Consider the following 12,949-nt stretch of genomic DNA (forward strand, 5'->3'; position numbering starts at 1 on the left):
CATGTAACCTTTCCAGTTTACACAGTGATATTTGTTCATAGAGTTGGAAAGCAGATCCTACACCTCCTGAAGCCATTGGAATGTTGGCTCTCAGAGAGGCTTATAGGTCTAATCAAGTGGCCATGACCACAATAGCTGAATGACAGCTATGGTTTAAATTAGCAACACTCCAGATAGTTACAACACCCTTTCTCAGATCAGCTGATATAGAAATATCCTGATGGTCCTGCTTTGAATTATGTCCATTGTATAGAAACATATTGTAGATATCTGTCAATATAGGCAGAAGGAGCAAAAATGTCAGACTTGATCTTTTAAAACACATAATTGTAGAGTTAAAGTTAATGTAAATCAAGAGTCCCTGATAAGCTGCACTATGCGCATAGGGTAAGCAAAGTATGAGTTAGACATCTTGCCTATGCCCCATGAAGTGTGTGTTTTCAGAATCTTTCTTGCCTTGGTTTTGGCTGACTTCTTTGTTTTCAGCTTTACTTTATGTGGCTCAGCTGTGGTTTCGAGGTCACTGGGATGATGTATGAAGTTTGGCAGGGAAATGTCAGGGTCAGTGCAGAAGTAGGCAACACACCTGATGGCAGCTGGCTGCCTTATACTGCTTCCACATCAAGGCATCCCTGCTTGCTGCTTACCATCCCAGGCAATTAACCTTCTTACTGTATGAAATCTTCATGCTCACAAGAGATGAGCGTTACAGAACACAGCACAAACTGGTATTTCACAAGGTCATGGTAAACCAACAGATGTTAGAGGAAGAAGCCTGTGAGTCTAATCACAAATATGATTAGCTGCCTTAAATATACTTATCCCCAAGGATACATCAAAATGTTTGCTTGCAGCATTACATGGCTGGATATATTTTTCTTCAGCACATGACTAATCACTAGGACTCAGAATATGGAAACATCCCAATTCCCACCAGTCTAGTCTTTCTTCACACTTCTGTGTGATGCTTGGTTCATCCTGCAGCTATATGTGAGTCTTCCATTTCAGAAACTAGGTATTCACTGTCCACTTCCTTATAAATTCTGCTCCTTTTCTGAATTAAATTGAAGCTTAGCTTCATTCTTCCTATTGGATTAAGCCTTTTACAGCAACAACCTCCCAGCTGAGCAGCAGTGCCACTGGAGACAGCTAGCTGCCTTTTGTATCCATCATTTCCCATTCTTCACCCAAACACTGTAATAACAGAAGATTTGCCTTGTGTCATACTTTTTCTGAACAATTTTTCCACAGCATTTGCACTTATACACACTGCCACAAATTTTTACTTAGTGGCTGCAGACTCAGGAGTTACTGGCTCAGCTTTTTGTTGAATGACATTTCAGTTGCTGAGTTGCACATTATGGGTGCTGACGAGTTATTTCATTAATGTCCAACAGGTCATGACTGAAACACTTTCTAAAATCATTCTGTAAAGTCGCCTTTAAGCAGATGGGCTTTTACTAGAAGGCAGTAGATACCCTGAACTGCCAAAAACTGCTGTGTATTAAATCCCAACAGTACACTTCCAGCTGATTTCTGTCAACTGTGACACTCATATGGGAAAGTGCTTCATGTCACTTAATAAGTAGAATATGTCTTCCTGAAAAGTACCCTTTCTTCAGCACTATCTGTAGTTTTGTGCCCTCTGATGCTCATGTTACCATTTAAGACGTTTTTTTTTTCAAGTAAGAAATGAAGGTTATCAGTGTATTTAGTCTAAAATTCAGAAAATATCCTTTTACTGTCTTTATTTCCTCCTCTGCTCCAAACAGCATTTCTTCAGTACACAAGGTGCTTGCAATGCTGATTTTCACAATAAATTTAAGATCTCAATACTAGAAAGTGCTTAATTTTTTTATCATTCCTGCTACATTTTTTTAAACTTACTATTTAAATTAAAATATTGTTTAAGTAGCTGCAGCAGCTAGAGCAAAGCAGTGATTAAGTTTTCTCTCAGATCAATAAACCTGACCAAAATCCATCTGCTAATAGCTACGTGCATGAAGTGTGTTAGGTTTCAGAGGAGCCCAGCCAGTACTGGGGGAATATTCAGTTTCCTCATGGGAAATACTAGGCAAAAATATGTTATTATTAAAAGTTTGTGAAGAAGAGCCTGTTTCACATTCCAGCAGTAGTTTAGACTTTTGAGTGTTTAAATTCTCAGCTGCCGATGCTAAAAATTCAAGGGAAGATTAACATTGCAGTGGAAAAATCTCCTTCCTAATTGAGGATATTTTGTGGCTTGAAACATCATGATGCTTGGAATGTTTTGCTAAGCTGTCCTTATTTAGCCAGAATCCAACCCGAAATGCCAGCTGTGCAAACTTATTAACACATCCTTTAGTTTATGGTGACTCATTACGCAGGGGCAACATATGAACAATTACTCTTGCCATTCTGTTCAGTTTAATTATGTGAGATTTGATGGGACTGGTTGTTGTTGCAAATGAGAGCACAGGGACAGCAGAAGTCTAAAACCATGAGAGAAATGCGTGCATATTAATATAACTTCTACATATGATTTTGCTGAATGTTAAGAACATTTCCATAGTGTTTTGCATATGTATTGCCAACTCTACCTAACTGACAGTCTAATTTATGCTACCAGAATATGGGAGCCATTGGATGGCAATATACAGCATGCACCTTTGAGTTAAACTTGCATTAAAAGATATCTTAAATTGTGAATTGTCAAGGTAACCACAAGAGATACAACCATTACTTTTCAAGAAATGATGAAGAGAGTAGGCAAGCTATACCTACATGTCAGTCAGACTAATTACAAGAACTCTCTGCTGGGTTTATCATGACAGGCTAGAACAATTAAGCCTCTGATCATGCTTTCCGAAACAGATAATTCAGATAATCCAGATACTTCAGTTGAAGACAAAATTTTCTTTATTCACCTGATCAGTTCAGCAGCGATATGCAAATACCCTGAAAAGGAAATGTCAGGAGGGCTTAGCCCTTCGTGAGGAAAACTCAGCATGGCTGTTTACTTCTGAGTCTTTAGCCAACATTTTCACCAGATCACCCTTTCACCAGATACTTTTTGTCCAGGTTACTTTCAATTCATGGGCAATTAAATGAGAATTCAATGGACTCTTATGCCATGTTGCTTAGGAGGAATCAGGCTTCATTCGTTACTGCCTAGCACTCTTTAAAATAATTCACATCTCTCTGAAAGCTTTGATGAGAACTCTCCAAGATATTAGTATTTTGTCCTCTATTTTTACATGTACTATGCTCTGTATTGACAGTAAGATGATGAAGAATGGTGTCCTTCAGTTCTAATGTACAGGTAATTTAATGGTATGTAGGTAATTTTTACTGCATTTATTTATACATGAGTAAGCATTCAGATGAAATTTCTATCAGCTTGAAATAATAAGTTTTTAGAAATGGAATTGTACTTTTATGGTATTTTTCTGGGCATCAGGAGACTTAAGTTCATTGCCCCATTCATTCCAAGAATTAATAAATCCATGTGGGATACCTTTGAGTACCCTATAGCTTTTGAACCATTCAAAATTTCTTTTGAATTACTTTGAGGAGTCTCTATTAGTAAGACTAGCACATGGATGATTAATATGACAATACATCAGAAAGAAGTGAACTTTTCAGCATGACTTCTCCTCCATGCCTCAAATAGAGTGGCAAAATGGGGTAAAGATCAAATATAATGATCACATCATTACTTCTGCTCACTGCATTCCTTTACATCTATACGTCATCCTATTGCTGGTCTTTGCAAAAGCTTGTTCTCAATTAGAGTGTACATTGCTATATAAGTCCTTCATCCATACTAAGTCAGTGTGTTCCCTTAATTATATCTGATCCTACATGACTGCAGCTGAAGAGGAACTGTTACATGTAGGAGAGTTCTAAGTCTTCAAGCCTGAGGAAATCTTTATATTGGATACTATAACTTGGATACTATAAACTTTATACCTTACTGGTGGAACAATCCAATTAAAGCCTTCTGTCTGTCACCTCCTTAAATTCCAGTGTAAGCAGAAGTCTGTATCCATAGCTCAAAATTCAGGAAATGGTTGCTGTGATACTTGAGGCAACACATTTAGTAAGAAGGCTTACATAAATCTGACAGCCTTCTAGGCATCAGAGCTGTCTGTCCTTTCATTTAGGGTCAACTAAATCCCACTAAATTGCTAATCAGACAGGCTAAGTAGTTGTGTTAAAATCCCTGTGCTGATGTAAAAGAAACTGCAGTCACAGAGACATCTGAAACAAAGTCAATGCTAGTTAGTGGGCAAGATGGTTTCTGCTGGAATGAAATGAAAAGCTAAAGCATTCCATTAAAAATGGCATCGTAATGCACAGAGAGAAAAAGAAAATTTCACAGAGAGTCTAATTTTCCCATCTCCTAACTTCTGTGGTTCTGTTAGCAATTAATCTCAAAACAAATGTTTGTCTGTTTATTCCCTAGATCTGCAAGCAGCTGTCTGTTTCCTGTGCAGAGCAAAGACAATATGCAAGTGCTTCCTAAAATATACAAGGACATGGATAGCTTATATTGTATAACACAGGCAAACATACAAAAATTTTAAAAACCCAGCAGAAATACTAAAGGATCAATTCATTTTCATTTGCATGGCATTTACTTGGAAGTGCCAACATACTTAATTAATCAGATATTTATGAGTACTTGTGAAAGTTTATTTTATTTGAGATACAAATGTGTTGCTATAGATTTCTCACAATAGTTTAATTTATTGTTATTTCAGTTTTCTGCCTTGAATGTATAAGAATAAAACCCTTAATCTTTCTCTGCCCCTAAAAGCCTTTGTTTTTGCATTTGTTTTAGCTCTCTCTCTTACTTCTTTTTAAATTGTATTTGTTGCTTGTTATACAATGTTTAACTTCTTGGGTGTCCCATGCTAATGTAGATGGTTGTGGAATTGTGATATTAAGTATGATTATTCTTTGTGCAGTGGAACTGATGAAGCCTGGCTTCCTATGGCCAGAATTACTGCTGTTTATGGAGCTGCTAATGCCACATGAAGTTTTCATGCTGCTGGAGTGCTCATACTAGCTCTCTCTTATATGGCTCTTCAATGTCTATAATAAAATTCATACCATGCTCTTTTTCTTTCCAGGGCACTAATAGGGTCATTCATCCAGCCTATTTTCATGACATTTGTAGGTTGTTTATGCCTTTGAAGCTACTGTTCATCTGTCAAATCAGCTGGAGTTGTCCAAAAGGTGTTAAATGGAAAATGTGGATAGACAGAGAATTATGTTTGCATATAAAAACACATGAAAAGTACTGTTTCTTGATTCTCATCACTTTTGATAACTGGAGAAAAAATGCAATCTAAGTCAAGATAAGGAGCACATTTTCCAGAGGTGCTGAAAAATGTTTAAAAAACATGGTGAAAAATGAAAAAGGGTTGATCATCTGCCTAAACAAAAGAATCAGATATTATTTTAGAAACTCAAGCATCTCCTATCCAGCCTCCAGCAGCCTTTCCCTAGGTGTTTTATGTAGCATCTGTTTACAACTGCCCTCATGGCTGTCTTTGATAGACAGGTAATCTGAAATAAAAATAAATGCCTATGTTTGGTCAATTGAATCACTCCCTTAGAATTCTGTTTCTTCAAGACTGAATATCTTAATAGAGATAATGGTGCCTCTCTAACTGTGACTGTTATGGAAATGATAGCAGTAGTAGTCAACATAAATATCTTTTTCCTGCATCATCCCAACAGGGACATTGCATTCTGGAAACAAGGAGTTATAGCTGATTCTGTTAATAGCAATTTTCTGTCCCCTTCTGCAGTTCTTAGTTTCTTCCCTTTCCATTGAGGCTTTCCTCCAAAATTTAGAGGACTTTAGTACAGGAAAAATTGCTAATCCTATCCCTTAGGCTGAAAGCAAATAGTGTCATCCATATCGGATATTTCCTTATTTATTATCTCTTCAGGTTTCAAGCAACTTGACTGGAGAGAAGGGACATTAATCAAGTTGTTATCCTCTACTTTTCCCTCAGGTTCATAAATCATAACACCATAATGAAGGTCGTTTTGTAGGCTAAGAATTTTCTTAGGAGCTCTCCAAGGACAAGGTGTGTAGAGAACCTCTTTGCTAACTCTATTTAAATTTCACCTAAAGTAAAAAAAAAATTAAAATTGTGGACATTCAGATGGAAATGGAGGCATCTTTTTCAGAAACAAAAGACACCCAAAAAAACCAAAGCAATAAAACAAGCTGTCCTTCCTGTTGAAATGTTTTTCATGTGGGGAAGATTTGAAGATCACTGAGTAAGAGAAAGGAGCAGTAACAAAATGAGTGTGACTTTCCAGGTTAAGAAGGTCATCTCTGTGATCATTGCCATAGATATATATGCTCTGGATAAAATTTGTAATTGATAAAATTCGTAAAATGCCTGGAACCAGCACCTCTATTTGCTCTTTCAGCTAAATGCTTTAGCTTGACACATTCAGTTCTTGATAGTTGTCTGTGCTGGAGCCAGCTGACATTGGCTCCATTGGACATAGGGGAAGCTTCTAGCATCTTCTCAGAGAAGTCACCTCTACACCTGCCTTGGTACAAAAATCTTGCCAAGAAAACCAAATACAGCTGTGGAGGGACACAGGTCTGCCTTGAGTTCATCATTGAAGAGGCAATTTATTGTACAAATTTTTCTGAAGCAAACTCAGACTTGACCCTTACAACTGTTTTTGACCTTGCTGTTGCATCAGTGATACCCAGATATGCTCTTCAGTGCTCCTGTATCCATTTATATTTGGCTGTCATTGCAGAGCTTTTTTTCTTCATGAAAACCACTTCAATTACATATTTGAAAGCTATAATCCTCACAACCATTTTCTCATATTCGGTTGCTTTCATTCAGTTTTTCAGGTTTGCTGATAAAATGCATTCTGCTGATATTTGACCATGTTACATCATGAAGCTTTACTGAGGCTTAAAGGACTTCTTCAATTGCTCAAGATGTGAGCTCGCAGCCAATAGGACTTCCAATGCTTTATTGTAACAAGAGGCTGAAAGTTCACAAGTCTTTGTTTATCTGTTTATCACGAGTCTTATGTTTGAAAGATCATGATGACCAGTGGAGACACCTAAGAACTGGAAAAAAGTTCTCAAAAAGACACTTTTGTCTTCATAAAGGAAAAGATGGAGGATCTGAGAAGTCACAAGGCAGTGAATTTTACCTTAACCCTTAGGAAGGTTATGAAGCAAATAAGCCTGGAAAACATTTGCAAATACATGAAAATTAGGAAAGTGAATGGGCATAGTCAGCATAGATTGATGAAGAGGAGAGCAACATAACCAACCTGAAAACCTTCTATGATAAGATGACTATCTTGATGGATGTGGGGAAAACAGGGGGTAGTCCTTATATTGACTTTTTTGTCTCCCATAACATCCTCATAGACAAGCTAACAAAACATTGACTAAGTGGAGAATGAGGCAGACTAAAATGTGCAGCTGCACTCAGATGATTGTGATAAGTGACACAAAGTCCAGCTGGAGACAAGGAGCTACTGGTGTGCTGCAAGGCTTGACTCTGAACCAATACTGGTTAGCATCTTTGTTAACGTCCTGGTGAGGGGACAGAGAGTATTCACAGCAAATTTGCAAGTGACACAGAATTGGAAGGCTGTAAGTTCATGTATTAATTTGGAGCATATTACAGATGCAGGGTATATTTACTCTTTACCAAACATAATTATTTGAACAGTTCTCATAATGGGTATGCATATAGGCAACAGTCAAAGGAAGAAAAAGATCAATACAAGTTCTAACTCTTAATCTTACAGTCACTTAATCAAGTACTTGAAGAATTTTACTATTGGTATTGTCAATTTGAGCTGTGGGGCAAACACTGAGGGGCCCTAAGGACAGTATTATGTCCCATAATGGCTATGTGTAATTGCTATGGAGGCATTTGGACTAAATGTCTTGAATGTTTATGATTCACAAAGGATATTTTTGTATGTCATTTGCATGTATTTGACTAGATCAAAAATGGTTCTTAAAACTGGAATGAGCAGGTTGTCTAAGATAATTTTCTCAATGCCTCTTGAAAGTGCTCTTGGGGAGACCGTGGAAATTATATTTCAGAGCCAATCAGAAGTCCAGCAGTAGCTGTGCACATGCTGGGCATCAATCCTTTACTCAAATAGTTGCACTTGTACTTCAATGAATACAGAAAAGAAAAATAGACCTGTTATGAGAAACTCAGATTTCCATTTACAGTCTACATAGTCCTGCTGTTTTCAAACAGTAATTTTAAGCAGTTGTTTTACACAAAGGCAGTTAGGTCTGTTATGATCCCAGTGAAAAAAGTCACTTAAGCTCTATAAAGTATCCTTTAAAAATTATGTATTAGAGGTAACACTGCAAAGAAGAAAAGAAGAATACAGATAAACTTACATCCCTTTAAATGTTAAAAATCCATAGTTGTGCAGCTTTCAATAGACCTCTGATGCATGCTGTGTACACTGTCCATGGGAACAGTGACCCCCTTTGATATAGGAATTCCTTGAATGAGAATAACTGTGTTCATGATTTCTGCTGTCTAACAGAAAGGATGCTCATGTAACATTTTGCTGCACTTCTGGATAAAAAGGAACAGGAAGATGCTGCAATTGCTGGTACCCAGCAGGAGCAGCCTCTGGCAATAAGCCAGCTGCTGTGATCCTTCAGCCAAGTGTTTTGTGCAGCCCAGCACAGGCATGAAGGCCATGCTGGAAGTGCAGCACAGCACGGCACAGGACTGGGGGTACTCAGATAAACTTGTTTGCTGATCACTTACTCTTCCATGTATGATAGTGTCCCAGTTGGGATCATCACATCATTGGCTTTTAAATATTCATCATCATTTATGCAACAATAATTTAGGAGATTTATTATATTGATTGTACCCAAGCAATGCCTGTTTCATTGTGCTGAATCACTTTTGCTTTGTTGTGTTTTACAGTATACAAATTTCCCCAGCTACTTCTTTTTCTTTTAAAAGGATTTGCTATTCTGTTTGAATAAAACATGTTTATGAACATAGATTTACATTCAATATTTTTAATTGAACTTTTTAAAATGTATAACTTTCAAAAGAAATAGGTAGAAAAATAAAATATCAAGTCCTCCAAAATGTACTTGATTTCAGTGTTAGGTTGACATAATATGGAAAGCTGCACTAATTGCAGGCTATCTGAAGCACTTTTATTTTTCAAGTTGTGACATTCATTTAATTTTAGCTGTTGTAAATTAAAATGTTATTTTGATATTCTAAATATGTGAAGTCTTATCCTGCTATTGAGCAATTGCAAAAAAAAAAAAAAAGAAACAAAAATTATTAATAGGAAAAAAAATTGTGGTTGTCATGAAACATTAGAGATTCTCAGTCATTTTGAAGCCTGGTAATGCAGCACTTCTGAGGTAAACTTTCCCAGATGTTTTTTACTTCCCATATGAAATATGCATGAAAGAATGAAAAAGCACCCACAGCCAAGATGAATTAGGTTGTCACTACTAATTGCAGTAGACACGTTAGCTCTTTGTTGCACTGAGAAAATGACTCCAGCATAAAGTTAGAGGCTTCTAATGGAAATCAGTTCAGGTAACTTCCTTTTTGGCTTTTTTGAAGATTATTTTTTAAAGCTTTGCAAAGAATAACAAAGATTTTAAAGATTTTAAAGAGTAACAAACAAAGAGATCTAAGTAGGCAATGGAAAGAACCCTGGGCAATCTTTGAAGGTAACTTTTTAAAAACATGTCTATTCTGAGCACAGGACAAAGCAAGGAAAGCTTGTGCAAGGCCAAGCTAGAGACACCAAAAGTGAGGCAAATGAGAATTTCAATTGTCACAGTTGGAATTTTTGGCCACTGTTGAGTCTATGCTGTAAAACCTGAACTTTGTTTTTTGTTGGTTTAAAATAGAGACCTTTCAGAGGCTAAGGGAACAAGCCAGTAACTACAGTAATGGAAGGGCTCAAGCTGTGTTAAACAAGGTGAAAGCACAAGATTTTATTTGCTATGAAGGTGATTGCAGAAGTGATGAAAACAGATAAAAAGTAAAAACACTTCAGTAGTAGAGCTGTTGGTGTGTATTGAGCAGGAAGTGGTACTGGTGGTTTGCAAACCAAAGTCACTATGAAGAGTTGAGAGTTTACTTCCGGTCAGCTTGTAGATTTGTGGAATACTTGTCAGGTTTGAGACTGCAACTTGCTTCAAAATAATTGCTATCTTGTGCAGGAGATAGTGGTGGAAATATCTGCGTTTGGCTTAGTCTTTGCTTTTTCCTGTTGCCTGAGACTAAGCAAAACAACTGTTTGGTGAAATATTGAAGGCCTTAATTACAATAGTGCTTTGGCATTATTTTCCTGCCTCTCCTGTCCTGATTTTTAAGGGCTAAAAGGACCGTGACTGTCAAGATGTTGTCTTGACTGCAGTAATTAATCTGTTTTGCAGCAACCAGACTGCTAACACCCAAAGAGGAAATGTATGAGAGGATGCTGGTGAGTAGGTTCAATCAAGCATCTCACAGTGGATGCCTTAGTTCTGGGAGCTTCTGCAGAGATACCATTTTGCTTCACTATGCATGTAAACAGACTCCATGACTGAATGGTCCTGCCCATATTTTGACAGTGTCTTTGCTGGCAGGAGGATGGTATTGCATCATTGGGCCTTAAGGCAGTAAAGGAAAGAGCATCATGGAGTCGTGCAAGAGTTATTAAATTGACTTTGGTTAAGAAAACTGAGTGTCCACTCTAAGTAGGATTGATTAATTGCCATGTTTTTTTTAATCCAGTGACCAGATCTTCTTCAGAAAGCTGGGGATCATGAAAGAGTTCTATTTATAAAGCCATAATGATGATGGTTTACAAAGCTCTTCAATCAAATCAAAACTTCCACAAGAAGGTGCCTCAAGAGGGATAATCATAACATTCATTTTTTAGGCTTCTGCAGGTATTATGCTTTAAACAAGCACTTTCTTGTATGTATGGGAAGCCTGGAGATGTGCAGAACATCTACATTAAAAAGAGCCAACAAAGCTGACTGCTTGTGGAGTAAAATAAAATACTAGAGTTACGGTGTTCTTTGAATCCCCAGTAAGATGAATCATCCATTCTTCCCTTTGAAATATGTACTTCATAGACAACAAAAATACCCCTTGAAACTAATCCTTTCATCGTCTGAAGCATATTTTTTCATTGGCACATCAGCACAAAAGGAAGTGCCATGGTTAAGAGATTACACCTTTGTCATATCTAAGGAAGGATCAAAAGCAAGTTAGTGTTCTTTCTGTCTTTCTCCCAAGCTAGAACTTTCTATTTTCAGTATAATGTGCACAAAGCTTACAAAATAGACATCTTTTGTATATGAATCAAAGTAAATAACCAACAGTATCCCAATTTCATCTAGCAGAAAGTAATGACTGTGAGGAGAAAGCCATTATTAATCACCTAAAAGAATGTGAAAGAATGGCTTTCTGAGTGGAGAAACAAGAGAGCATCTTCAGAGTTCTGAGTCAACTTCAAGTCCAACATTTTTTGATCTATAGCTATGTGTGCATTGGCAAGTGTAAGGGAGAGTGTGGGGCAAACAGTGGTGAGGACTGAGTTAGAACTCTGATTTTATGTTGGATTCCTTTTTTTTTTTTCTTCTGTATTTGGGCTTCCATCCCCTATTTTAACTCTAGTCATATATCATGGACTAACTCTGCATAAACAATTGGATAGCATTAGTTGTGTTCTTGGAACAAAGCTTACCATTTGGTCTCACCAAAAGAAATGCAGTTCATGCACTCTATGACTCACTTCATGGAGTGATTTACCAAAAAATGGTAATACAAGTGGAGCCATTGACTTCTGCAGAGAAGAGTCACTTCTTTCCCCTCTATAGGGTAGGTCCTGCACAGATCAATCCTTCCCACAACTGCAACAGCCACAGTAATGTGGGTGGAAACTGAGTGTGACAGCTCAGCCTGGAAGAGCCAGTGTCCTCTCTTCAAGGCTGGTGTGCAGGTCCTTGTTCCCAGCTTACTGCCTTAGGCAGTTGCCTCCTTATCTTATTTTTCAAGCCAAGGCTGAAAAATGACTTACTTTTATAACTCAAAGTAAGTAGATGGCATTCTTAAATCAGTACTGCTGTGGTTGAACTGATAGGAAATGTAATAATACACATAATTTATAGAAGTCTATATAATTTTATGAGGGTTTTATCTTCACTGGAATTATAAAATAAACAAACTTTCAGTGATTGTTTTGTAAGGTCCAAAGTGCAAAACTCATCCTTTCATAGATGAGGCAATTCCCTGTTTTATTAGAAACTCTGGTCATCATTTTCACCTTCAAACAGATTCTTATGGTTTAAAATGTTCACATTTATCAATATTGATACCCCATACTCCAAATTTTCTAAACTCCACAGATCAAATATTGAGTGACTGAGTTTTGTTTAATATTCACTTGAATCAAATCCTTCATTAAAATATTTGGTCAACATTCCAGTTACATTTTAAATTTAAATTTAAATTTCTGTGTGCCTCCAAACATCTAAGTTCTCTCTAAATGTAAGTTTATCACAATGAAAGCTTGCTGACACAATTTTATTCTTTTTCTAGTATAACTGAGGCATAAATTAGTTTATATTTAAATGGAGTTAAATTTAAGGAAAAATGTCTGGTCAACTGCAGTTCAGAGATTTCCATAAATATCCTGTTTAGTAATATAAATAATTTATTTGGAGTTGTATTTTGCAGTAGTAAAGAAGAGTGAGGTACATATTATGTTTATATTGGGTTTATAACCATAGAAGTTATACAGGAGATATTAAAAGTTGATCTTATTTGTCAGCTAGAGATTGGAGTCTCTTCAAGTCTCCTACAAACATTGGTGTTGTGGTTTTATTGAACAAATAATTTTGAGATGTCATGTCCAAAGAAGTGGTTTGTAAAGGACT

This window comes from Ammospiza nelsoni, chromosome 3 (genome assembly GCF_027579445.1).
Source record: "Ammospiza nelsoni isolate bAmmNel1 chromosome 3, bAmmNel1.pri, whole genome shotgun sequence".
Taxonomy (NCBI): Eukaryota; Metazoa; Chordata; class Aves; order Passeriformes; family Passerellidae; genus Ammospiza; species Ammospiza nelsoni.